Source organism: Callithrix jacchus, chromosome 16 (assembly GCF_049354715.1).
Source record: "Callithrix jacchus isolate 240 chromosome 16, calJac240_pri, whole genome shotgun sequence".
NCBI classification, from domain to species: domain Eukaryota; kingdom Metazoa; phylum Chordata; class Mammalia; order Primates; family Cebidae; genus Callithrix; species Callithrix jacchus.
The window spans coordinates 33,519,470-33,547,361 of NC_133517.1; the positions used below are offsets into that span (position 1 = coordinate 33,519,470).

Genomic DNA, 27,892 nt, shown 5'->3' on the forward strand with positions numbered 1-27,892 from the left:
ATCCCGTATTCACTGGAAAACCCTGCTGGGGCTTCTCTCCCAGTGACAATATTCACATGCACAAGTGAGGGGACCATGGCTAGAATCATTTCCACATACAAATTATCAGCACTGATTGTATTTTACAAGTTTTGTAAAAGACACTTCTCCCAGTGTAAGTGCTCACAAGATGCAGAAAACGGAGGGATTGTTACAGACAATAATTGAGAAATGACTGCATGATTATTTCCAACCTCAGCAACAGAGACATTTGGGGGCACATAACTCTTTGTTGTCGGGGGCTCCTGTGCACTGGAGGGTTCTTAGCAGCATCCCTGATGTCTCCCTACTACAAGTCAGGAGCACTTTCCCCCAGTTCTAACACCAAAAATGTCTCCAGATACTGCCAAATGATGCCTGGACAGCAAAATTGCCACCTGGCTGAGAACCCCTGCTGTAGATGAAGGGTTAGCCAAGTTTCTCTGGAAAGGGACAGATGACAGGAATTATTTCAGACTTCACTGGCCACATATGTTCTCTATCACACATTCGTCCTCTTTAAAGATGGAACAACTATTGTTAGCTTGCAAGCCATATGATTGCCAGCCAGCCATGGTTTGTGGACCTGTTCATGACCTTCCCACATTCCTTACATCACTGATTTCTCTCTTCAGCGTGATTTCTGTCATGAGGAATCGAGTGGGACCAGGAAGGGTTTCCCCAGCCCAGCATTACAGAGATTCTCACTAGTGTGCTTATTATTACTCGTGGGCCCCGAGGCTAGAAGTCGAGCTGAAGTCATTTTGACATTAAATGCCAAGCTGGGGTTTCTCGCCTCCTGTGTTTGTAAAGAGCTGAATGTATCCTGAAGGCTTCTCCATGCTACAGATGTACACTTTCATCCCCGGTGTGAGTTCTCACAAATCTCCTATGGGATGAGAACACCTTGTCTTCCCACAGTTTTTTTTTTTTTTTGAGATGGAGTTTCGCTCTTGTTACCCAGGCTGGAGTGCAATGGCGTGATCTCGGCTCACTGCAATCTCCGCCTCCTGGGTTCAGGCAATTCTCCTGCCTCAGCCTCCTGAGTAGCTGAGATTACAGGCACGCACCACCTTCCCCAGCTAATTTTTTGTATCTTTAGTAGAGACGGGGTTTCACCATGTTGACCTGGATGGTCTCGATCTCTTGATCTCGTGATCCACCCGCCTTGGCCTCCCAAAGTGCTGGGATTACAGGCTTGAGCCACCATGCCTGGCCTTTTTTTTTTTTTTTTTTTTTTTTTTTTTTTTTTTTTTGAGATGGAGTTTTGCTCTTGTTGCCCAGGCTGGAGTGCAATGGCGCGATCTTGGCTCACTGCAGTCTCTGCCCATCCCCCCCAGGTTCAGGTGATTCTCCTGCCTCAGCCTCCTGAGTAGCTGGGATTACAGGTATGTGCCACCACAGCCAGCTAATTTTGTATTTTAAGTAGAGATGGGGTTTCTCTATGTTGGTCAGGCTGGTCTCAAACTCCCGACCTCAGGTGATCCACCCACCTCGGCCTCCCAAAGTGCTTAGGTTACAGGTGTGAGCCACCGTGCCTGGCCCTTCCCACAGTTTTTACAGGAATTGGGCTTCTCCCCAGTTACACAGATTCTTTTGCACCCAGGAAGGTGTGGGCTTACAGAGGCTTCCTTTTACACCATGAGGTCTGTTTTTGGTCTGAGTAATCCTGTGTCTCTCAAGCAGACAGCTCACTGGAGCCTTTTCCACATGGATGAAACAAAGAGCTTCTCTCCCTGGTGAGTTTTCACATGGCTCCTGAGGGATGAATGATCGCTGAAGGCTTTCCTACAGACAAGGCATTCGTAGGGCATTTCCCTGGTATGGAGACTCCTGTCCATGTTCAGGTTGGAGCTGATGCTGAAGGCTTTTGCACAGTGATCGTATTCCTACGGTTTCTCCCTTGTGTGGCTTCGCATGTTCATCTTCAGCATTGACTGGTTCCTGAAGGCTTTGCACACTGCCTACATTCCACACATTTCTTTGCAAGCGAATGCCCATGTACTTCCTCCAATATAAACAATCACTGAAGACTTTCCTACAGGCGGTGCATTCATTATGTTTCTCTTGAGTGTGTATTTTCCTGTGTGTGGTGAGGTTTGAGCAAGCAGCCGAAGGCTTTCCCACAAAGATCACACCCGTACACTTTCTCTCCAGTGTGAGAGTTCATGTGAGTCTTAAGGATGGACTGGTTTCAGAGGGTTTTCCTACACTGCTGACATTCCACAGGTTTCTTGACAATATGAATCTCATGTGTTTCCTCTGGGACACGAGATCGCCAAAGGATTTCCCACATTCTTTGCATTTGTAGGTCTTCTTCACCATGTGGTTCTTCTTGTGCAAATTAAAGTTTGACTTCCAGCAGAAAGCTTTGCCCCACTGTGTGCATTCATAAGGCTTCTCCCCTGTGTGATTCCTCACATGTCCTTTGAGGTGGGAGGGGCACTGGGAAGCTTTCCCACAGTCGTGACACTTGTAGGGCCTCTCTCTGGTGTGTGTTCTCTTGTGTGTGATGAGGTGGCAGCTCTGGTTGTACAGCTTCCCACACTGATCACACTTATACGGCCTCTTGCCAGTGTGAACTCTCTTGTGGATTTTCAGGGCTGAGAGTGTCCAGAATGTATTTCCACACTGACTGCAGTCAGAGGATTTCTCTTTGTGGTGAGTTCCTCACCTCATTGGCTCCTAGGGGCTGAAGGGCTGTTAAGGCTTTCCTGCGGTTGCTGCATTTGTAAGTCTTCTCCCTGGTGTGTACTCTCCTAAACCATCCATGAGAAATCCACCTCTACAATCCAATCACCTCCCACCAGGCCCCACCTCCAACATTGGGAATTACATTTCCATATGAGAGTTGCATGGGGATATACATGCAGACTATATTAGAGGGTCTCAAAGCAATGGTGGCCCTGAATACAAATGCAAAAGATTTCAGTATCTAAGTGACCCTGGCAGGTTGTGGAGCAGGGAGTCTAGAACAGCTGTAGGATCTATGAACTCAGAGACATTCTGTCCCGTTTCTATGTGATACATGAAACAAAACCAGGATGATCAGAATGCTGTCACCATAAATGAGTTAGAATAGATAGGTTAATTTTTCACAGCTGTTAAGGCTGCTTAATTTCTCTTTTATTTTCTCTGCAGCATGGCAAAAACAGTTCTATCTGTCTATTTCTACAAATCTTACTCTATTCTTATTGGGATCTGTTTTTCCTCTCACCAGGGCCAGGACTGGGATGAGGTAGCCCAGGCTGCTCGGTAAGTGTGTACATTTAAGAAGGCACTTTTGGTGTCTGACAAACCCAGGGCAGGCTCAGAGTGAGTGGCTGTTCCCTGGCTCTGCACTCACAAACCTCACCCTCACCCAGCCCTGCTCCTCAGTTTTAGAAGATCTGCCTCCTCCATCAAGTTTGTGGTCCAAAACAGATGTTACTCAAAACTGTTCCATTATGAGCTGTCTTGTGACCATAATTCTCCCAATATTTGATTTTATCCCTATATTCAGCTTAATTACAGTGTCCCAGGATATTCAGATTTCACAGATGTAAATATTTACAGAGAGAATAATTCTCTTTGTTACTTATATTGACTGGTATTTCTGCCCTTGCCAGGACTATTTTTACCACTGTTATTTACATAAACATAGGCCCAGCATGGTGGCTCATGCCTGTAATCCCAGCAATTTGGGAGGCTGAGGCAGGAAGATCATTTGAGGTCAGGAGTTCGAGACCAGCCTGGCCAACTTGATAAAACCCTATCTTTACTAAAAAAAAAAAAAAAAAATTAGCTGAGGGAGAGGACTCAAGATGGCGCTGTGAGAACAACCCAGGATTGAAGCTCTCTCTGGATGCACGGAGAGGGTGAGTTGGGGACGCATTTCCAGACGGATCTTAGTTGCCCACAGAACGGGGAAATTCCCAGGTATAAAAGAGTCGCGGGATGCCAAGCAGAGGTTTTGGCTGGTGTAGGCGGCAGCCGGTGTGGCTGCGGCCCACGCCGGAGTGCAGAGGCGCTCCACAGTGCTCCATACAAAAGCGCACTGTTACAGGTGCCCTGTTGAACTGGCAAACTGAGACCTGAGAGGGCTGAACTTGAGACTGAACAGGACTTGGACAGTAAGCCAGCCCAGGAAATCCCAGGTACACAGCATTTGGGGTAGCACAGTGCGACAAACAAAACGGCGATTTCAAAAGCTCCCGGTGAGGAGGTTCCCTTAAAATGCAGCTCCATGGGAGAGGGGCGTCCGCCATTACTGAGGCAATCAGCCCCTACTGAGATACACGCCCATTGCTGACGCAGCCTGCCATTGCCGAGGCAACCCGGTACAACAGAGAGACTCTGCCGCAGGGCATAGCCCATGGCAGCAGGGTGGAGACTGCAGCAGAAGGGCAGAGCCTGCAGCAACAGGGCGAACCTCACACCAGCAGGGCAGAGCTTCGGCAGGCAAATAGTGACTAGACTACCTCCTAGCTGGGCAGTACAGCACAGCGGACACTCAAAAATAAAGCCCCAACCCCTTCAGAAAGAGCAGCTGGGAAAAAAAGGGGTTTTTTTTTTTATGAGTTCTGTTGCAGCAGAATTAAACATAGCAGCCTAACAGCCCTGAATGAACAATAGAGCTCACAGCTCAGCAATTGAGCTCCTATAAAGTACAGACTGTCTCCGCAAGCAGCTCCCTGACCCCTCTATATCCAAAAGACTGACATTTGGCAGGCATCATTCTAGGACAAAGATAGGAGAAAAAGAAACTGGTAGCACCCCTCACTGTTCCGCAGCTGCTATAGGTGCACCCCAGACAAGCAGGGCCTGGAGTGGACCTCAGCAGTCGTACAGCAAAGGGGGTAGACTGGTAGAAGGAAAACCAAGTAACAGAAATACTTCATCATCAACAATCTGGGTGTCCATTCAGAGACCCAATCGAAAAGTCAGCAACTACACAGATGACAGGCGGATAAATCCACAAATATGGGAAGAAACCAGTGCAAAAAGGAGGAAAACACCCGAAACCAGAACACCTCGCCTCCTAGAAAGGACCAAAACTCCTCACCAGCAAGGGAACAAAGCTGGACGGAGAATGACTGTGACGAAATGACGGAATTAGACTTCAGAAGGTGGATAATGAGAAACTTTTGTGAGCTAAAAGAACATGTTTTAAATCAATGCAAAGAGACTATGAACCTTGAAAAAAGATATGAAAAAAGATTCGAGGAAATGATAACAAGGATGGATAACTTAGAGAGGAATATGAATGAATTAAAGGAGCTAAAAAACACAATACGAGAACTTCGCGAAACATGCACAAGTTTCAACAGCCGAATTGACCAAGCAGAAGAAAGAATATCAGAAGTCGAAGATCAACTCAATGAAATAAAACGAGAAACCAAGATCCGAGAAAAAAGCGCAAAAAGGAATGAACAAAGTCTCCAAGAAATGTGGGACTATGTGAAGAGACCTAACCTACGTTTGATAGGTATACCAGAATGTGACAAAGAGAATGAATCCCAGCTGGAAAATACTCTTCAGGACATTATCCAGGAAAATTTCCCCCACCTAGCAAGACAGGCCAACACTCAATTACAGGAAATACAGAGAACACCACAAAGATATTCCGCAAGAAGAGCAACCCCAAGGCACATAATCGTCAGATTGAACAAGGTTGAAATAAAGGAGAAAATACTAAGGGCAGCCAGGGAGAAAGGTCGGGTCACCCACAAAGGGACGCCCATCAGACTCACAGCAGATCTCTCGGCAGAAACTCTACAAGCCAGAAGAGAGTGGGGGACAATATTCAACATCCTTAAAAAAAAGAATTTTCAACCCAGAATTTCATATCCAGCCAAACTGAGCTTCAGAAGTGAAGGAAAAATAAAATCCTTTGCAAACAAGCAAGTACTCAGAGATTTTGTCACCACCAGGCCTGCTTTACAAGAGCTCCTGAAAGAGGCACTACACATAGAAAGGAATAACCAGTACCAGACATTCCAAAATCACACTAAACGCTAAAGAGCATCAACATAATGAAGAATCTACAACAACTAATGGGCAAAACAGCCAGCTAGCATCAAAATGGCAGTATCAAATTCACACATAACAATATTAACCCTAAATGTAAATGGACAAAATGCACCAATCAAAAGACACAGACTGGCAAATTGGATAAAAAGCCAAAACCCATCATTGTACTGTATCCAGGAAACCCATCTCACATGCAAGGATACACAAAGGCTCAAAATAAAGGGATGGAGGAAGATTTACCAAGCAAATGGAGAGCAAAAAAAAAAAAGCAGGAGTTGCAATTGTCATCTCTGATAAAATAGACTTTAAAGCAACAAAGATTGAAAGAGACAAAGAAGGCCATTACATAATGGTAAAAGGATCGATACAACAAGAAGAGCTAACGATCCTAAACATATATGGACCCAATACAGGAGCACCCAGATACATAAGGCAAGTTCTTAATGACTTACAAAGAGACTTCAACTCCCACACAATAACAGTGGGAGACTTTAACACTCCACTGTCAATATTAGACAGATCAACCAGACAGAAAATCAACAAGGATATCCAGGGCTTGAACTCAGACCTGGAGCAAGCAAACCTGATAGACATTTACAGAACTCTCCACCCCAAATCCACAGAATATACATTCTTCTCAGCCCCACATCACACCTACTCTAAAATTGACCACATAATTGGAAGTAAAGCACTGCTCAGCAAATGCAAAACAACTGAAATCATAACAAACAGTCTCTCAGACCATAATGCAATCAAGTTAGAACTCAGAATTCAGAAACCAACCCAGAACCACACAGCTTCATGGAAACTGAACAACTGGCTCTTGAATGTCGACTGGATAAACAATGAAATGAAGGCAGAAATAAAGAAGTTCTTCGAAACCAATGAGAACGAGGACACAACATGCCAGAATCTCTGGGACACATTTAAAGCAGCCTCTAGAGGAAAATATATAGCAATAAGTGCCCATATGAGAAGAATGGAGAGATCCAAAATTGACACCCTATCGTCAAAATTGAAAGAGCTAGAGGAGCAAGATCAAAAAAACTCAAAACCCAGCAGAAGACAAGAAATAACTAAGATCAGAGCTGAACTGAAGGAGATTGAGACACGAAAAACCCTCCAAAAAATCAATAAATCCAAGAGCTGGTTTATTGAAAAGATCAACAAAATAGACAGACCACTAGCCAGATTGATTAAAAAGAAAAGAGAGAACAACCAAATAGATGCAATAAAAAATGATAAAGGGGAAATCACCACAGATTCCACAGAAATTCAAACCATCATCAGAGAATATTACAAACAACTCTATGCACATAAACTAGTAAACCTGGAAGAAATGGATAAATTCCTGGACTCCTGTGTCCTCCCAAGCCTAAACCAGGAGGAAGCTGAAACTATGAATAGACCAATAACAAGGTCTGAAGTCGAGGCAGCAATTAAGAGCCTACCACACAAAAAAAGCCCAGGTCCAGATGGGTTCACAGCCGAATTCTACCAGACACACAAAGAGGAGCTGGTACCATTTCTTCTGAAACTATTCCAAATAATCCAAAAAGAAGGAATCCTTCCCAAATCATTCTATGAGACCAATATCATCCTGATACCAAAACCCGGCAGAGACCCAACAAGAAAAGAAAACTTCAGGCCAATATCCATGATGAACATAGATGCAAAAATCTTCAATAAAATATTGGCAAGCCGATTGCAACAGCAAATCAAAAAACTTATTCATCATGATCAAGTAGGATTTATCCCAGGGATGCAAGGCTGGTTCAACATACACAAGTCTATAAATGTAATTCACCACATAAACAGAACCAAAAACAAAAATCACATGATTATCTCAATCGATGCAGAGAGGGCATTTGACAAAATTCAACAGCCCTTTATGCTAAAAACCCTCAATAAACTCGGTATCAATGGAACGTATCTCAAAGCAATAAAAGCTATTGATGACAAACCAACAGCCAATATCATACTTAATGGGCAAAAACTGGAAGCATTCCCTTTGAAATCTGGCACTAGACAAGGATGCCCTCTGTCACCACTCCTATTCAATATAGTACTGGAAGTTCTAGCCAGAGCAAGCAGGCAAGAAAAAGAAATAAAGGGTATTCAAATAGGAAAGGTGGAAGCCAAATTGTCTCTATTTGCAGACGACATGATAGTATACCTAGCCCATCGCCTCAGCCCAAAAACTCCTGAAACTGATAAGCAACTTCAGCAAAGTCTCAGGATATAAAATCAATGTGCAAAAATCACAAGCCTTCCTCTACACCAATAACAGACTTAAAGACAGCCAAATCAAGAACGAACTGCCATTCACAATTGCTACAAAAAGAATAAAATACCTTGGAATACAACTCACAAGGAACGTAAGGGACCTCTTCAAGGAAAACTACAAACCACTGCTCAACGAAATCAGAGAGGACACAAACAGATGGAGAAACATTCCATGTTCATGGTTAGGAAGAATTAATATCGTAAAAATGGCTATACTGCCCAAAGTAATTTACAGAATCAATGCTATACCCATCAAGCTACCATTGACTTTCTTCACAGAACTGGAAAAAACCACCATGAACTTCACATGGAACCAAAAGAGAGCCCGCATAGCCAAGTCAATTCTAAGCAAAAAGAACACAGCAGGGGGCATCACACTACCAGATTTCAAACTATACTACAAGGCTACAGTAATCAAAACAGCATGGTACTGGTACCAAAACAGAGATATAGACCAATGGAACAGAACAGAGGCATTAGAGGCAACACAACCTATTTATCTACAACCGTACAATCTTTGATAAACCCGACAAAAACAAGCAATGGGGAAAGGATTCCCTGTTCAACAAATGGTGCTGGGAAAACTGGCTAGCCATGTGCAGAAAGCAGAAACTGGACCCCTTCCTGACACCTTACACCAAAATTAACTGCAGATGGATTAAAGACTTAAACATAAGACCTGGCACCATAAAAACCCTAGAAGGAAATCTAGGCAAAACCATCCAGGACATACTGGGTATATATCCAAAGGGCTATAAATCGTTCTACTATAAGGACACATGCACACGAATGTTCATTGCAGCACTGTTTACAATAGCAAAGACCTGGAATCAACCCAAATACCCATTGATGATAGACTGGATTGGGAAAATGTGGCACATATACACCATGGAATATTATGCAGCAATCAGAAATGATGAGTTTGTGTTGTTTGTAGGGACATGGATGAATCTGGAGAACATCATTCTCAGCAAACTGACACAAGAACAGAAAATGAAACATCGCATATTCTCACTCATAGGCGGGTGATGAAAAATGAGAACACATGGACACAGAAAGGGGAGTACTAAACACTGGGGTCTATTGGGGGAAAAGGGGAGGGCCTATGGGAGGGGGAGGTGGGGAGGGATAGCCTGGGGAGAAATGCCAAATGTGGGTGAAGAGGAGAAAGCAAACAAAACACACTGCCATGTGTGTACCTATGCAACTGTATTGCATGCTCTGCACATGTACCCCCAAACCTAAAATGCAATAAAAAATAAAAAAAAATTAGCTGAGCGTGATGGCACATGCCAGTATTTTCAGCTACTTGGGAGGCTGAGGTGGGAGGATCTCTTGAATCTGAGAGATGGAGGTTGCAGTGTGCTGAGATTGTGCCACTGCACTGCCAGCCTGGGTGAAAGAATGAGACCCTGTCTCAAACCACTGATATATAATATATAAAAATATAGAAATCAATACATAAATTAAAAATGTATGATTTCTACAGGACAATTACAATTGCTAAAATAAAAGCAAAATGGAAACCCGCAACAAAAGTCCTAAGTAAATAGCTTTTAGATTACATACAACCAAAAAGAAAAAAAAAATTTGTTTCTTGAATACTATCTGCTGCATAAACATCCCCTGGAGCACTTTAAGTAATTATGATACCCAGATCATACCACAATTCAATTAAGGAAGACTCTTTGGGGTGGGCTGACGAGTCAGCACTGAGACAAACTCTACATGAAATTTTTATGAAAGCGGAAGTTTAAAAGCTAGTTGTAGCAATAAATGCAAGGGAAGCAGAAAAAGAGTTGAGGAGCATAAATATGGCTAAGAACCATGGGGGTGGGGGGGCAGAAGATAAAGAACTGAACCATTTCTTACTGGAGTTACGGATGAGAGACAGAGAAGGATCCGGGGCAATTACTGCAAAATGTAGTGGCTGTAGATTTCTCATTTCATACGGAAAATATAAACAGATTGAAGAGATAAAAAGAAATCTTAGGCACAATGAACCAAAGAATACCAATAGTAAAAAGAATATCTTAGCAGCAGTCAGAGGAAAAAAGACAGGTTACCTTTTAAGCAGCAGTTCTCAAACTTTGAGTTACATCAGAGTCACCTGGAGGTCTTGTTAAAATACGCTGTTAATATCTCTCTATTAAGAAACAAACGAAATCCAGGTTTGCTAGTTCTAACAAGTTCCCAGGTGTTGCTGATGCTGCTGGTCAGGAGACCACACCCCAAGAACAACTGCTTTAAAGAAACAGACGTTAGACTGACAGCCGACTTCTCATTAGCAATGGTGGAAGACAGAAGGTAGTGGAACAATTTCTGAAATAAAATATAAAATCTTCTAACCACCAAACATGTCCATGAGAAAGAGAAAAAACCCAGTATCTTTGGGCTTACAACCTGCAGAAGAGAGACATCATTAAAGATGTGTTTGAGGGGCAAAGAAGTAATCCTTTGATTACTTAACCAAAGCGAAGAATGTAAGAATTACATCAGTGTAAGAATCAAATAAAGCACAGACAGTGGCAAATGTGTAAGTATAATGAAACGAAATGACAGCATGCAACAACAATACAAATTTCTTCTGAAATTTAAAAAGACAGAACTAAATATGTGCAACTATGACATATCAATAAAAAAGAATGAAAATGCATGATTTAAAAAAACCATGTAAATCAGGAGAGTAACATATATCCAAATCTAGATTTAATGAACAAACACAGCTAAGAATTGTTTAGAAGAACCACTGAAATAATAGAGTTAATAAATTCAAAATGTACAGAAATTAAAAAAGAATGACAAAAATATGCAAAAGAAGCTAGAGAAAAAAATAGAAGAAAAATGTAACATTCAAATACATTAATCCAGAAGATGTTAATGGAATAAATGCTTTAACTAAAATATTAATATTCACAGAATAGATTAATCCAATTTTGTGCTATGTACAAGAGACATCTAAAATAGGCAAGTAAAAAGAAAAGAAAGCTGCTTTGAATGTTAGTATCAGACAGAATAGATTAAGGCAAAAAGGCACATAGAAAAAAAATTAAGTATTACATAATAAAAAGAGTTATAAATCAAGAAAGAGGGGTGTGTGTGTGTGTGTGTGTGTGTGTGTAAAACATAGCCTCAAAAAAAAAAAAAAAAAAAAAAAGGGACAGAACTCTGGGGAGAAATGATGAAGCCACCACCAGAACTCTCACAAATATAGTTCAAGCAGGCAATTAACTACATGCAGATTGAACATGATGAAACAGCATTTCCTCACCATAAAATCCAGCCATACATGGGAACATGTTTGTCTCAGACAATGCTTAACCACAGAGCAATGAAGTTAGCAGTGACCAAAAGATAACCAGAAAAAAAGGCATAGAAATAAAAATTAAAAAATAATTCAATTCTAAATCTGCATGCCAAAGAAGCTATATTTGATATTTAGAATTAAAATAAAGTATGATACTGCAATTCTTTGCAAAAGTAATTTTTTTCTTAGTTTTATTGAAAGATAAGGAATCTTTTTACAGCCAGGGGGCAGCAAACGATTGCTTTTGAACTATGTAAAGGGCAAATGAAAATTGTAGAGGTAGCTTTTCTGTTTAATTACAATTAACAAGCCCCCAAATAAGACAATGGAAATCTTCCTTGTTTTTTTCTTTATTCTTTTAGAATAAAATTACTTTCACGATAAAAGTAAAAGTCAGAGGAAAAAATAGAGGTTACTTCTTAGGCAATATTTCTCAAATTTTAAGTTACATCAGAGTTACCTGGAGGTCTTGTTAAAACACACTATAAATATCTCTCTATTAAGAAACAAACCAAGCCCAGATTTGTTCGTTCTAACAAGTTCCCGGGTGATGCTGATGCTGCTGGTCAGGAGACCACACCCAAAGAACAACTGCTTTAAAGAAACAAACGTTAGATGGACAGCTGTTTTATTTTATTGCTTTAAATATTAAATTTACAAAAATGAAATGTGCTATCATCTTGATATAAATCAATATAATGTCAGCATCACTAATATTTTTTCACTTTGAGTTATGACATATTAATATGCCAAGTCTTGGATATTCTTTAAAAATATTTTAATTGCTTTTTTTTTTTTTTTTTAGGGCAGGGATAAATACAGTGCATGTCTGCTTCAGTTAATTGCTTTTATCACAACTAGAGAATGTACTAAAATGGGTATGTATTTATGCTGATATATTTAATTAACAATGCAATTTAAAATTCATGGTCTGGTACTGGGGCTCATGCCACTAATGGCAGCCCTTTGGGAGGCCGAGGTGAGAGGATCCTTTCAGACCAGGAGTGTTTTTTTTTTTGAGATGGAATCTCACACTGTCACCCAGGCTGTAGTCCAGTGGCGCGATCTTGGCTCACTGCAGTCTCCGCTTCCTGGGTTGAAGCAATTCTGCCTCAGCCTCCTGAGTAGCTGGGACCACAGATGTGTGCCGCCACGCCCAGCTAATTTTTTTGTATTTTTAGTAGAGACAGGGTGTCACCATGTTGGCCTTGATCTCCTGACCTTGTGATTCACCCGCCTCATTCTCCCAAAGTGCTGGGATTACAGGTGTGAGCAACCTGGAGGCCAGAATTTTGAGACTTAGTTTGGGCAACATAGCAAGACCTTGTCTTTACAAAAATAAAAATTATCTGGGCATGGTGCCACATGCCTGTAGTCCCAGCTATGCAGGAGGCAGAGGGAGGAGGATCATTTGAGCCCAGAAGTTTGAGGTTGCAGTGAACTATGATCTTACCACTGCACTCCAGCCTGTGACAGAGCAAGACCTTGTCTCGTTAAAAAAAAAAAAAAATCGGCCGGACGTGGTGGCTCAAGCCTGTAATCCCAGCACTTTGGGAGGCCGAGGCGGGTGGATCACGAGGTCAAGAGATCGAAACCATCTTGGTCAACATGGCGAAACCCCGTCTCTACTAAAAATACAAAAAATTAGCTGGGCATGGTGGCGCGTGCCTGTAATCCCAGCTACTCAGGAGGCTGAGGCAGGAGAATTGCCTGAACCCAGGAGGCGGAGGTTGCGGTGAGCCGAGATCGCGCCATTGCACTCCAGCCTGGGTAACAAGAGTGAAACTCCATCTTAAAAAAAACAAAAACAAAAAAAACAAAAAAAAACCTCATGTATTGTCTGGGCGTGGTGATTCATGCCTATAATCTCAGCACTTTGGGGAGGCTGAAGTGGGAGGATCACTTGAGCCCAGGAGTTCAAAACCAGCCGGGGCAACATAGCGAGATCCCTGTCTCTCTCTATAAAAAAATTCATGTATGTAAAAATATTTTTCAAATATTAAAGAAAGAAGTATAAAAAGTGACCACCAACTTAAGTATTAATTTAGGTTTTCTAAGCTGTAAAAAAATATATTTGCCACATACTATAAATAAAGATTTAGGGGGTATCTTTAGAGCATTTTAAAAGATAATACATAGAATAGTATTATCTCTGTTTAGTCTTAGAGAACTTAAAATAGCAACAAATAGAAACTTATTAAGTTTCTTTTTTACAGTTTTTTATTATTATATTTTGTGGGTACATAGAGGTGCATATATTTGTGGGGTACATGAGATATTTTGATATGGGCATGCAATGCATGGTAATCACATCAGGGTAAGTAGGGTATCCGTCTTCTCAAGCATTCATTCTTTTTTATGTTACAAACAATCCAATTATACTTTTAGTTACTTAAAAATGTACAATAAATTATTGTTGACTGTGGTCACCCTGTTGTTCTATCAATTACTAGATTTTATCACTAATTCTTCGATAACCTTACGGGAAAACTGAGGCTTAAATCTAATTTCCTTAAATCAAATGGAAGAATTGGAACTGAGACACAAGATCCCTAGCATTCGAATGGAGTTGAATTTTAAAGCTGAGGAAATCCACAGTTCTCTATTAACCACTGTGCAGACACTAATCCAAAGTGAGGAGGGTAGGCATTACTCTGGAAGAAGAGTAGGGGTGCCTGAGCCCAGCCAGTCAGTGCTGCAGGAAGGGTGGAGAGGGGGCCAGGCTGCTGGGTGATGGGAGAGGTCCAAGTCCTGCCAAAGCTCTTTTTCGGGCTGGGTTATTGACAGCACGAGTAACCGAGAGCCTTATGCTAGGAGGGGGCCTCCTGCTACTCTCTAAATATCTTATTCCAAAATGTCTCCTTTCACAGAGCCACCACCCAGGGTGCATTTCTTTTATTTAGAATACTCTCATACTAGCTGTTTTTCATGATTTTAAAAGAGTAGCTACTACTCTTTAAAAATAAGAAATGTGCAAAACACCAGAAAGGACGTCCAGAGAACCCCACTTGTGACTATCCCAGCCAAACCATTTGCCTTGCAAAAAGAAAAGAAAAAAGTAAACATACCCGAAGAAAAATGCATTATCCTACCATTCATCATGAACACTTTAGGAGGCTGATTTTCTTGGGCCAGCTTCTTCAGATTAGGAAAAAGAGTTCTCTTTCCTTCCAGGACTCATCCCCCACGTCTTGGCTTGTAAATCCCTTGCTCTGGGGGCCTGCGTCTCTCCTCTCCTATGCTTCCACAGCTCGGTAGGTGGCGTTGTTGTAGTTCTGCGTTGTCATTACTGTCGCACCAGGTTGCAGTTGCCTGTTTACTTGTCTTGGCCCCCACCTTGTTGAGGCCAATAATTATTTCTCGTTCATAATTAAATTCCCTAGACCCTAGCAAATGCTTGGCACAGATAACTGAAGGAAAAGGAACCCACGAGCGTGAGGAGGGAGAGAGATTTTTTTTTTTGCCAAGGGAGAGAAGGTATAGATTCTGGACGTAAGAAAGCATGGTTGTGGTAAAGTCAGAGGTCTGTAGTTGGTATGGAGGGAGGTATACATTTCCTGGTACTGCTCAATAGTTGTCTTATTTATTTATTTATTTTTGAGACGGAGTTTCGCTCTTGTTACCCAGGCTGGAGTGCAATGACGCGATCTCGGCTCACCGCAACCTCCACCTCCTGGGTTCAGGCAATTCTCCTGCCTCAGCCTCCTGAGTAGCTGGGATTACAGGCATGTGCCACCATGCCCAGCTAATTTTTTGTATGTTTAGTAGAGACGGGGTTTCACCATGTTGACCAGGATGGTCTCGATCACTTGACCTCGTGATCCACCTGCCTCGGCCTCCCAAAGTTCTGGGATTACAGGCGTGAGCCACAGCGCTCAGCCCTCTCAATAGTTGTCTTTGGCCAAAGGGAGAGAAAATAATTATCTGGATTCTTGGTTTCCAAATTAAGAACTGGATTCCATTTTCTTGGCCCCCTCTCACCCGCCACTTATAGGACTTTATTTTTTTATTTTTTGTGAGACAGGATCTTACTCTGTCACCCAGGCTGGAGTGCAGTGGCTCAGTCTCGGCTCACTGCAACCTCCACCTCCCAGGATCAAGTGGTTTTTGTGCCTCAGCCTCCTGAATAGCGGAGATTGTAGGCATGCACCACCACACTCAGCTAAGTTTTGTATTTTTAGTCTTGCCATGTTGGCCAGGCTGCTCTCGAACTCCTGGCCTCAAGTGATCCTCCTGCCTTGGCTTCCCAATGTACTGGGATTATAGGTGTAAGCCACTGCCCTTGGCGAGGACTTTATATGTGACTAAGAACTTTCCACCTCTTTTTCTCAATTAACAAATGTAAGAAGAAGCCCTACTCATAACACATTTGAGGTACCAAGGAAAGTTCTATGCATGGGGAAATAGTATATATTGAATATATGGCCACACATTTTGTATGTAATATAAATATTACATAACATTTAGATTACAGGTAATATTTGTACATTTATATATCTGCATAATATTTAAAGTTTATATGTGTTTCCCTTTTTTGATTCTGACCCTAGTGGGACCCTGGGTGCCACTTCATTGACTCACATGCTTTGTAAAGACTCTTTTCAAACTTAAGTTCCTATGGAGTGTTGAAATAAATATTAATTTTGTTTTTTTAACTTTTTTGAGACTGAGTCTCGCTCTGTTGCAGGTGTGATCATATTTCACTGCAGCCTCAATCTCCTGGGCTCAAGTGTCCTCCTACCTCAGCCGCCTAAGGCTCTGGGACTACAGTTGTGGGACACCATGCCTGGCTAATTTTTAATTTTTTTGTAGAGATGGGGTCTTGCTATGTTGCTCAGGCTGGTCTCGATCTCCTTGGCTCAAGCAAACCTCTTGCCTCAGCCTCCCAAAGTGTTGGGATTACAGGTGTGAACCACTGCGCCCGGCCCCTCTATGGAGTGTTTTTAACTCCCAATCCCACCTTGCCCTACCAGCTAAGCCTTCTCAACAATATGATTGTTTCCTTTTCTGAACTGCTATGGAGTCATGTTTGCATCTTTCTTTTAACTCTTAAAAGGTCTGGCCAGGTGCGGTGGCTCACGCCAGTAATCTCAGTACTTTGGGAGGCCAAGGTGGGCAGATCATGAGGTCAGGAGATCAAGACCATCCTGGCCAACATGGTGAAACCCTGTGTCTACTAAAAATACAAAAATTAGCCAGGGGTGGTGGCAGGAACCTGTAGTCCCAGCTGCTCGAGAGGCTGAGACCAGAGGATCGCTTGCACTCAGGAGGTTGAGGCTGCAGTGAGCTGTGATCGTTCCACTACACTCCAGCCTGGGTGACAAAGTGAGATCCTATCTGAAAAAAAAAAAAAAGTTCACCGTTTCAGTGACTAAAATCACCCTGTGCCACAACATTATGCAGCTCCTTTTTCTGCTTTATTACTATTTTTTCCTTAGCACATCATACATCTAGCATTCTGTATTGTAAAAATTCATCTAGTTTATTTCCTGTCTAGATTGCAAGTTCCATGAGGACAGAGATTTTTGTCTATTTTGTTCACAACTGTATCCCTAGTGCTTAGCACATAGTAGGAGGCCTATAAATATTTAACAAATAAAGGAATAAATAGATCACAGCACTGAATAAATACAGTAGAAATGAATCAGAGTATATAGGCATTGGATCTGAGCCTAGAACTAATGTCAAGGGAAATGAATGATTCCTTCCAACATGTGTAGAAAGGCACTGGCTAAATTAATTCACATTTACCTAGACCAGACCAGTTAAGTTTATGAAAAGCCAACTAATTGTCTCATTGGTGTTTGCAATCTTTTTCAAATGAAGAGTGAGTGTACAAAGATTTCCAACCTATTCTGCAGACCAAAGGGTCTTTGTCTCCTGGATTGCCAGAGAAATGATTATGTTTCAAAGACATCTGTTCAGCTCATCATTTTTGTTTCCTCCTGTGGTTTATACAATTGAGCCCATTGGTACATATTTGTTTACATAATGTGGCATATGGTATTGGTCAGTTCTGGACATAGAAGTGTCCTGAAGATTTGCGGCAGCACTAGGTGTGACAGTGTGGTTTTTGTCCTTGAAAAATTAGATTTCTTTTCCCGTAAACCACTGAGAACTAAGCCTGTTGACAGGACTTTTGAATGAAGGTATTTAGACTTCTCATGCTATTGCAAAAGAGTGAGTTGCAAGAAGTTCTAGGGAGCTTATGTTAAAGAAGCAGTTCTTTCATTCATTGAAGGTAAACTCGGATCTGGGCAGATGTGGCGAACTTGATAGACCAGGATGACACTGGGAAAATACTGAGAGTTTTAGTCGAATTTGTAAAAAAAAAAAAGAAAAAAAAATTAATGTCACCTTTTATTCATCTGAATGCAAATATTTTCCATAAAGCCTTGCCCTTGAAAAATTTTGCAATTTTATTTTGGAGTAAAGAAAAAAATTACAAGAAATAGGAATAGTCTTAGGAACATTATATAGTTTTGCTTCTAGAGGAAGAAGACTTTATCTTATTAAACTCTGATTTATTTAGTCGATTTTATTCAGTTTAAATTCGAATTCTTTGTTTCGTCAAATAAAAAACAAATCCAGGGTTAGTAAAGAGATGGTTTATTCAAAAGGATTATTGCAAGGAGGGAACAGACTATTGCGGTAGGGGGAGGGAAACTGTTGGAATGAGGAGAATGCTGAGACATAAAATCTTCTGCTATTTCAATAATGAGGTTAAAACGGTGTTTTCTCCTGCTTATTGTAATCTCTGCCTCCCAGGTTCAAGGGATTTTTCTGCCTCATCCTCCTGAGTATCTGGGATTATAGGCAACTGCCACCATCCCTGGCTAATTTTTGTATTTTTAGTAGAGACAAGGTTTCACCATATTGGCCAGGCTGGTCTTGAATTCCTGACCTCAGGTGATCTGCCTGCCTCAGCCTCTCAAAGTGCTGGGATTACAGGTGTGAGCCACCACACCCAGCCTTAAAAAGGATGTTTTTAAATAAGAAGAGAGAATGAGGCAAGAAAGAGCCGGTGTGAGGAAGTGGGTTGAAAGCAGTGTATAGGACAGTGGAACAGGGAGCATTTTATCCTGATCCAGCCTATTTTCTAGTAGGGCTGAGACGCTGGCCAAGGCGGAGGGTGGGCTGAAGGATCAGGGACCTCGAGGAAGGATTAGGAACAATCATTTTTTTCCTATTGATCAATAGGGACAAGAAGTTCTTTTATTGTAAGCTTATCATTTATAAGCCAAAGAAAGATACTTTAAAGTGTCTGATCTTGTCGTAGGTGAAAAAGGGGTGCCTGCAAGTCTTACCTATGTCCCATAGAAAGTGTGGTTCTCTGCAGCAAACCATTTTATGGAACACAAAAGGGTGGGGCATTAATCATTTAACCTTTGATGTCTTCTAGGAGGACAGGGCTCAGGTAAAATTCAACATTGTTAGCTTCTAAACCTCGAATGAATTAGAATAATATTCTGGCCTTGTTAACTCTAAATTATACTTTAAGTTATGTGGTACATGTGCAGAATGTACAGATTTGTTACATAGGTATACACGTGCCATGGTGGTTTGTTGCACCCATCAACCTGTCAGCTACATTAGGTATTTCTCCTAAGCTATCCCTCCCCTAGCCCCTCACCCTGTACTATCCCTCCCCTAGCCGCCCCCCTCCACTGACAGGCCTTGGTGTGTGATAACCCCTCCCTGTGTCCATGTGTTCTCATTGCTCAACTCCCACTTATGAGTGATACATGTGGTGTTTGATTTTCTGTTCCTGTGTTAGTTTGCTGAGAATGATGGTTTCCAGCTTCATTCATGTCCCTGCAAAGGACATGAACTCATCCTTTTTTATGGCTGTATAGTATTCCATCGCATATATGTGCCACCTTTTCTTTATCCAGTCTGTCATTGATGAGCATTTGGGTTTGTTCCAAGTCTTTGCTATTGTGAATAGTGCCACAATAAACATACACGTGCATGTGTCTTTATAGTAGAATGATTTATAATCTTTTGGATATATACCCAGTAATGGGATTGCTGGGTCAAATGGTATTTCTAGTTCTAGATCCTTGAGAAATTGCCACTGTCTTCCACAATGGTTGAACAAATTTACAATAAAAAAGTGTTAAAAAAGGAAAAAAAGGTTTGTTTAGAGTTTTATACTTGCAGATAAAGTATATATTAAGGGATACATTAGGTCTTTAGAACACTGATTAATTAAAAGTAATACTTAGAAACTTTATCATAAAGCCAAGCACCCAGCCCATCCTAAGCTACTTGCTTTTAAAAAATAATGAAGGCTATTTCCTGATCATCTGGCAAATTTCATTCGACAATGAGTGACAATGTTATGACAGAAAGTTGCGTAAAGAAGGAAATAAAGATACAAAGCTAGATGTTTCCTTTTGCTGTGTGTGTTGAAAAGAGATTATAAAAACTTAAAATGTAGATTTATTTTATTCTTTTCAGAAATATATCATATTATATACATTGACTTAGAGATAACTGCCATTTTATCTTCTTTCTAAGCTACGTGTTCATATTAAATTCTGATTTACCTCAAAATAGCTCAAAGAAAATGAGGAAGGTGTGTATGAAGAAAATGTACAATTCTATTGAGCTTCTGAAATTCCAAACATATGCAAAAAAAAAAAAAAATAGAACAGAGTGGGGCGAGAAAACTTTTGAGGACTCTTTTGTAGGGATGGCCGCCTTGCAGGGACATTTATTCTTACTGGGCCCAGTTGGTGAGGAAATCTGGTGTCTAGACTGGGTTTTGTCACTCACCAGCAGGTGAGTGACCTAAATTTCTTTAGCTTGTTTCTTTATCTGTTAGATGTCCTACAAGGACGGGTCTAGCTGTAGATGTTCACTGTATTATCTTAAAGCTAGAAATTCCTTGATTTATGAAGCAATTTAAAAAACTTCAGATCATCAACAGTTTTCAGTTCAAAAAGATTTGCAGGAGATACAGTTGGGGAGGAGAGTGGGAAAGGAGAGAACAGAGAGATAAAAAGTAAACGGCACAGGAGAGAGATTTTCTCTGAAACGAGCTAAGTGCTCAGAGAAAAAATAATACTCCTGGTGATACTCTCCTGAGCACCCTGGCTTCCTCCTTGCTTAGTACCTTTGCAGGTTCACTGCTTATGCTAAGTAACTCTTCCTCTTTCTGTTTTTATTTTCTTCCTCCTCTTCAGTCTGCAGAGTACTCTCACCAGCCAGGCTCACTCTGCTTTGCATCTTAGCTGCACCTGTGACAACGCACCGCCTTTTCCCAGTGCCCCATGCATACAGTGTAGGAAATGCCTTCCATTGCTATTTCCATTTCCAGACAGTAGATGTTGCTGGTTTACCATCAAAAAGGTCTTCCTGGTTGTCCATTTATAAGTGTTCTGAAGTCTCATATAACAAATCTGATGTTGAACTACCTGAGAGTTACATGTGCTGAGTTTTTAGTTGTTTGTAATCACATCTTCTGGGCAGTAACTTCACAAATTTATGTAAAGTTTGCCAATAGTTCTTCCACATTTTGGGTGTTTCTGAGGAAGAATTATTTTCTGATTCTGATGCCAAGTGGTAGGGAAAAGCAGCTCTCTGCCTTAGAGATTTTCACTAAATCATCCCACCCCCCATGAGTTGCCTTTTGGAATTGTTGTTTTTCTTTTTTTAAATCTGTATAATTAACAATATCTTCCAGCTAAAATTTTGCAATTCTGGTTCCAATAATAGTTTTTGAAGAAACTTCAAATTGTATCACCCATTTGATTTTTATGTCTTTGTATATTTCCCTTTCGTTTTAAGCCAGAAGACATGCTTTAAAGGATGCAATTGAGAATCAGTTTTCTGGAACAGTTTGCCATTTTCTTTCTAATGTTATGCCAATAAGCTAAAGAGAGTGTTATAGAGCAGATATATATATTTGCAGAGTAGACAAACAAAATGATGCACCACCATCAGAAATATCTGTCTAACTTTTGTCAAAATTCCAAAGATGACTTCATGAGAAGTGTTTTAAGCATTTTCGTGAAATCGTGAAAAACAAAATTGTGAAGAAAATTTGTCATTAATAAACTTGTAATTTTTGTAACTCTAGTAACTGATGATTCTAATATATAATTTTATTTGTTTTACTAAATGTAGGTTTAAGTTAAATCTACTGTAGTAGGTTTGTTTCTTAGTTAAATATAAAAGTATTATGTTTACATAAATATGAATCTGTGTATTTAAAATACAAGTTCTCTTTTGGGAGGGGCGGTATTTGACCAAATGATATTTATAGCCCCAAACTTAAATGCATAAATTAGAATAAAGAGGGTTTAACTTCCATGAAAAAGTTTAAAAAATTCCATCATTTTTCCCAAAACCTCGAACCATATTGGTTTTTCTTAAAAATGTCTAATTAAAAAAATCAATCAATCAATCAATCAGTTCTTGATGCCCTTGTTTAAGAGGGTAAATTAAGTCTATTTTAGTAGCTAAGTTGAATTTTTGATGATTTCAGTTATTAGCATTAAAAAAAAACACTTAAAAGTGTCCCATACGTTCTCAAATCTAGTGATTCTGAATAGATTGTAATCTAAAAATGATCTCTGACATCTCTTCCAACAGCAGAGAGGCTATTCCTATTTTCCTATTGGTTTCCTGTTATCTGACTGCCTGGGCACCGAGCACAGTGACTCCCTGACGTATGATGGAATCGTGTAGCTGTCAATTCTAGATTCATTGCTTAGTTTGGGAATGAGCCGTTTCAGTAGCGCATGCCCTGGAGATCCTTCAGAACTAGCAAAAGCTTCATCTGAGGCAGACTATTAGTCTACCTCACAAGTCTGCAATTCTAGGTTAATGCAGGGTTATTTTTTCTGAATAAAGTTAAAACTCCAAAACGACAACACAAATTTTTTAACTTCATCCTAACTCTGTGATATTGCTCTCTGGCAAGAGCCACAGCCAAACCCATGATTTAGGTTTCAAACTTAGTAAGTGAGAAATCATCTTCAAGAGCCAGAATACACAAAGCAGCAATTGCAACAATATCCTTCTACAACGTAAGTTAGAAAGAACATCAAAAACACATTGCCAGTATTATTAATTTTCTAGAGGAAAAACACATGAAGCAAATCTGCTTGTAGAACCAATACAGTTGCATGCCTTGAAAAGTGCTTTAACTAGCAATTATACAGTTATTGAATTATATGCTCAAGACATTGGAATTCTTGTTAATTTATACTTTAGCTGTTTCATAACTCAACTTGAAGAAACCAAATATCTTTAAAAGCTGAAGTTCTGAGGACTCACAATATTTTCCGGAGCCAGATTCAGTGTCTCATACCTAAGAATGAGACAAGGAAGGGTAAGGGTGCAGGCATTATATTATTTCCTCTTCCCTTCTCCTTCTCAGAACCAGTCACTATTGTACAGAACAGTTTTGCTCAGAAGTTCTGTTTTTAATTTCAATATTGGAGACATTAACCAATCTTTCTCTCTTCCAAACGATAGTATTTTTAATAAAACGTATTTCTGTTTCTTCAATCAGGTTCAAAAATCAGTGGCCATTTGAAATCTTTCCTCTCCTTTGTTCTCCCTGTAAACCTTCACTACATTCTTTCTCTAAAATGTTTCCTCTTTGGGATCATTAAAATAAAAGTCACTCTCTCTCTCTCACATTGGATTTTGGCCGCTCAGATTCAACTTAGTCTATCTACAACATCGCTTTTTATCTTTTCCCTCAACTTTTCTAGAACTTATAGTTTAGACCCTATTGCTGATAAGAGCAAATACTGACTTTGCTGGGAGACTGTTTTTTTAGACAGGATCTCACTCTGTTGCCCAGGCTGGAGTGTGGTGGCATGATCATCGCTCACTGCAGCCTCAATCTCCCAGGCTTAAGTGATCCTCCTACCTTGGCCTCCCGAGTAGCTGCTACTACAGGACTGCACCACCATGCCTGGCTAATTTCTTTTGTTTTTTGTAGAGATGAGATTTTGCCATGTTGTTCGAACTGGTCTCAAACTTTTGGGTTCAAGTGATCTGCTCGCTTCAGCCTCCCAAAGTGCTGGGATTACAGGTGTGAGTGAGTCACTGCACCTGGCCTTGCTGGTATAGTTTTGAGACCCTGACATGACTGGCATGTCACGTCTTAGTCTTCCTTCCACAGTGGTAAGGCTGCTCCTGACACAGCCCCTCCTCCCTGCCTTGCACCTCCTTCCGCGATTATTAGTTCACGCCGTCTCTGCTTAGCCTTAGTTCACGCTGTCTCTGCTCAAGTTATCTTTTTGCCTATTCAGATTCAGTACATTCTTCATTCCAGTCACAGTGCAAGTCCCAATGCTGCATTGTTCCCACAAGAGTGCCCAACTGGCTCTTTTCCTGTTGGAAGTTCTTTGCTGGCATCACGAATGGACATTCCGTGGCTTTCCTTGCATTCTTCCTATGGCCTCCCATGACCGCTGTTAGGTGTCCAAGAATATTTCAGATTTGCAAAGGCTGAGACTATTGATAATCTTTCAAGTTGCCCACCCTGTTTTTGTTGTGGTTGTTGATGGTATTTGTTTTCTCCCTCAGGATTCCAAGTACTGCTCCCTGGAGCACTCTTCACATAGGAGAAGGTGGTGGCTGTTCATTTGCAGGTTCCTTCCTTTTGAAGAAAGAAAGAGGACTGGTGTGTGATTGGAAACATAGCTTCCCTCTGCTCAGAGCTTGGCTCAATTTCCTGCCAATCTCCCCACACATTTAATGTTCTAAGAACACTTTACTGCTGTATGCTTCTCTGCAGTGGTTGTCCTTCCATCTTTCTTTCCATAGGTAATTTTGATTTTTTTTTCAAGACAATCCAAGTGTCATTTTTTTCAGAAAGTCTTTCCTTGACCACAGGTTAGGTGAAGACCCCTCTTCTGTACTCCCATGAGACCCCTTGCTCACCTCTATGCCATCACTCATCTCATCATTTTGAATGAATTTGGGTGTGTGTCCCCTCACTGGTATGCACATTTCTTGGTGGCAGGGAGCATGTTTTAATCATTTTTGCATTCCCAGTGTCTGGTCAGCAGTAGGTACTTCATAAAGGTTTGCTGCCCTGGTGCGAACTCTATTGAATAACTGACTACATTTCTTGGTTCCTGGATCATTTCTGGGTTTTATTTATTTATTTATTTTTTGGTGCCCTTCCTCTAGATGTTTGTTCATCTCAGCTTTGTCACCCTAATTTGCAACCAGTGTTTTCTAGAATCTAATGGGTATAAAACCTTTTAAAATGGTATTTATGGGGGTAAATTAAGCTGATCTTAGGATGAAAAATGGTAGGTGAAGGTCTGCGTAGTATTTCTTAAAAGAACCATAATAGCCCTGAGTCAAAAATGCTCGCAGATAGTTTTAGTGTCAACCTGATGGTAACTCTTCATAGCCTTACATTTATTTGTTGATTAGACATTTTCTAGCCTGAAAGTTAGATAACTGATAATGACTTATTATGATAGTTATCATTTCATCATGGATCAGGCACTTACTCTAGGCCAGCCTCTGTACAAGGCACCTCACATTTAGTATATTTAAACATTCTATCAACAAATGAAGAAAAAATTATTAGTCTCATTTTACATCCAGGGAGACTGGATTTTACATGCAGGAGACATTTTACGTCCTGGGTCTCAGAAAGATTAAGTTTCCCAAAATTACACAGCAATGGGCTGCATAGCCAGGATTCAAATCCAGTGACATTGGACTCTAAATCCCACGTCTTTTCCACTGAGGCCCAGTGACTCCTGGAAAGGCAATTTTTGGAAGAATGAGCCAGAAAGTAATTATGAGTAAGGAGGTGGAGAGTGAGCAAGTCACAGTCAGGCACCTCTTGAAGAGGACAAGTCTTGAAGTAATAGGTCATAAGCAAGGTTGGGGTGGAGAGGGTGTCCCTGGGGAGAAGCAGGGGCCTCCTTCAGCTGTGAAGAGGACCCTAGGAAGGGAGCTGCAGGATTGCTAAGGACAGCACTCTCAGGTTCCGGGTTGCAGCCTGCTGGTTCTGACAGGAAATGTCCTGGCGCTTATTACTCAGCACACGAACCAGGAAAACTACGCATTGATGAATGCTTCCCCTGCCCCTAATTCCCCTTGTATCCTCCCAGGAAACAATGAAAAAGCTGGAAAAGAAAGAATTTAAAGCACAAGAAGGAAAAGTATGTACACATTGGCAAGGATATAAAAATAAAGATATAAAGAGCTAAGAAATACTTATAACAGAGTTGGGACTGGCCACCAGATACTTTTCTTTTTTCTTTTTGAGACGGAATCTTGCTCTGCTGCCAGGCTGGAGTGTAGTGGCGTGATCTTGGCTCACTGCAACCTCTACCTCCCGGGTTCAAGAGATTCTCCTGCCTCAGCTTCCCGTGTTGCTGGAATTACAGGCAAATGCCACCACGCCCAGCTAATTTTTGTATTTTTAGTAGAGATGGGGTTTCACCATGTTGGCCAGATGGTTTCCATCCCTTGACCTTGTGGTTTACCTGCCTCAGACTCCCAAAGTGCTGGGATTATAGGCGTGAGCCACCGCGCCTGGCCCAACAGATACTTTTCTATGCAAACATCAGGTCCTCTTGAATAAATTGTTCCTCTCCAAAGTATTTTGGGGGCTAAATTATATATGCCACAAATTATTTTTCAAGAAAATATGTTTGGTTTCATCTTAGCTTCAGTATTTAAAATACCTCAATCATCAATCTATTTTATACTTCATGATTTTTTCAGATTCCATTTTCTCAACATTTGTTCAGATTATTGAAACAGAAATGAAAAAACGTGGGTTTCTTCCAAATGGCCTGAGCATTGCTTTATAATTTGGTCCGTAGCTTGTGGAGGTGAAGGAAGGCTCTATAGTTTTGTTATAAAATCTGGATGTGGACTTTCAATTTTAAAACGAACGTTATTTGTGCAGGTTGTAATATCAGTTGGCACTAGAATGTTTACAATAGATCTTTTTCATCTTTCTTTTTCTCCTGAGCTGAGTCTTTCTGGTAGGTGAATTTCTGCCCAGTATGAATGATGGCAGACTTGAATTAACAACCTTTTTGAAACGGAAAAAATAGTAAGTGTGTTGATAAATTGTGTGTGAGGAGAAACCTTGACATTGCATGGTGAATTACAATTTAAAATGACTTAATTTTCGTAATATGTGTATATATTCTTATGAGACTCAATCACATGCCCTTGTCTCTAACCACATATCTATAAAAAATAGCACATTTAAAAATAGTTTATTTTTAAATGAGACAAAATTAAAAAATTTGACTCAGAAGAAAATTGAATAATGGTGAAAATGAACTTCCTTTGACCTGGGATAAATGAAAAAGTGATTTCAACCAAAAATAACATTTCTCCCTGCAGAGCAGGAAGGTAATATATGGAGATAACTTTGCAGCATCCAGACATGTGATTTCAGGATGCTGCCAGATGTTATATGTGTTCCAGGAGACCTCACAGAATTGGGTAAGAATATGCTGCCTAAGCCACACACAAGGAGGGACCACGGACCAATAAGGAAAGATTGCTGCATAAATCAAGCCTGCCGAAAGCTGCCGTAGGAGGAGGCTTGGGAGCACCCCGGATGCTTGTGTTAGTTTGCCCCATCAAATAGGAGGGAAGGCTACTCAGGATGGGCAGAACCAGATCCAAAGCTCACTCCCAATTCCTTTCAATGTCCTCTTCCCTGAGGATGTGGGAGGAAAGGACACGCAAAGAAATTGTTCAGATTATGTAGAATTCAATTCAATTTTAAATTTCAGGCCCTAATGACGTCACTGAATAGTTAGGCCTGCCTGTTATATAGATGTCATTCTTTTTATTTTAGTTATTTATTAGGTTTTTAGAGATAGGGTTTCACTCTGTTGCCCAGGCTAAAGTGTAGTGGCACTATCATAGTTCACTGCAGCCTCAAACTCCTGGCATTTTCTCATTTTCTCAACATTTGATCAAGTTGCTGAAACAGGAATGGAAACACATGAATTTCTTCCAAAGGGCCTGAGCGTTGCTTTACGATTTGGTCAGCCTGTGGAGGTGAAGGAAGGCTCGACAGTTTTGAGCAATGTCTGCATCTTAGCCTCCTAAGTAGCTAGGACTATAGGCATGCGTCATCATGCCCAGCTAATTAAAAAAAAAATTTTTTTTTTGAAGTGACAGGGCCTCAATATGTTGCCGAGGCTAGTCTCCCACTCCCAGCCTCAAGCACTTCTTCCACCTCCACCTCTTAAAGTGCTGGGATTACAGGTGTGAGCTACCCCACTCAGCCTACGT

General features: G+C 40.8%; 1 pseudogene; it reads right to left on the bottom strand.

Moving 5' to 3' along the window:
• Positions 1-1,709: 1,709 nt before the first annotated feature.
• LOC100895030 (uncharacterized) lies at positions 1,710-24,058 on the bottom strand (annotated as a pseudogene).
• Positions 24,059-27,892: the final 3,834 nt, after the last annotated feature.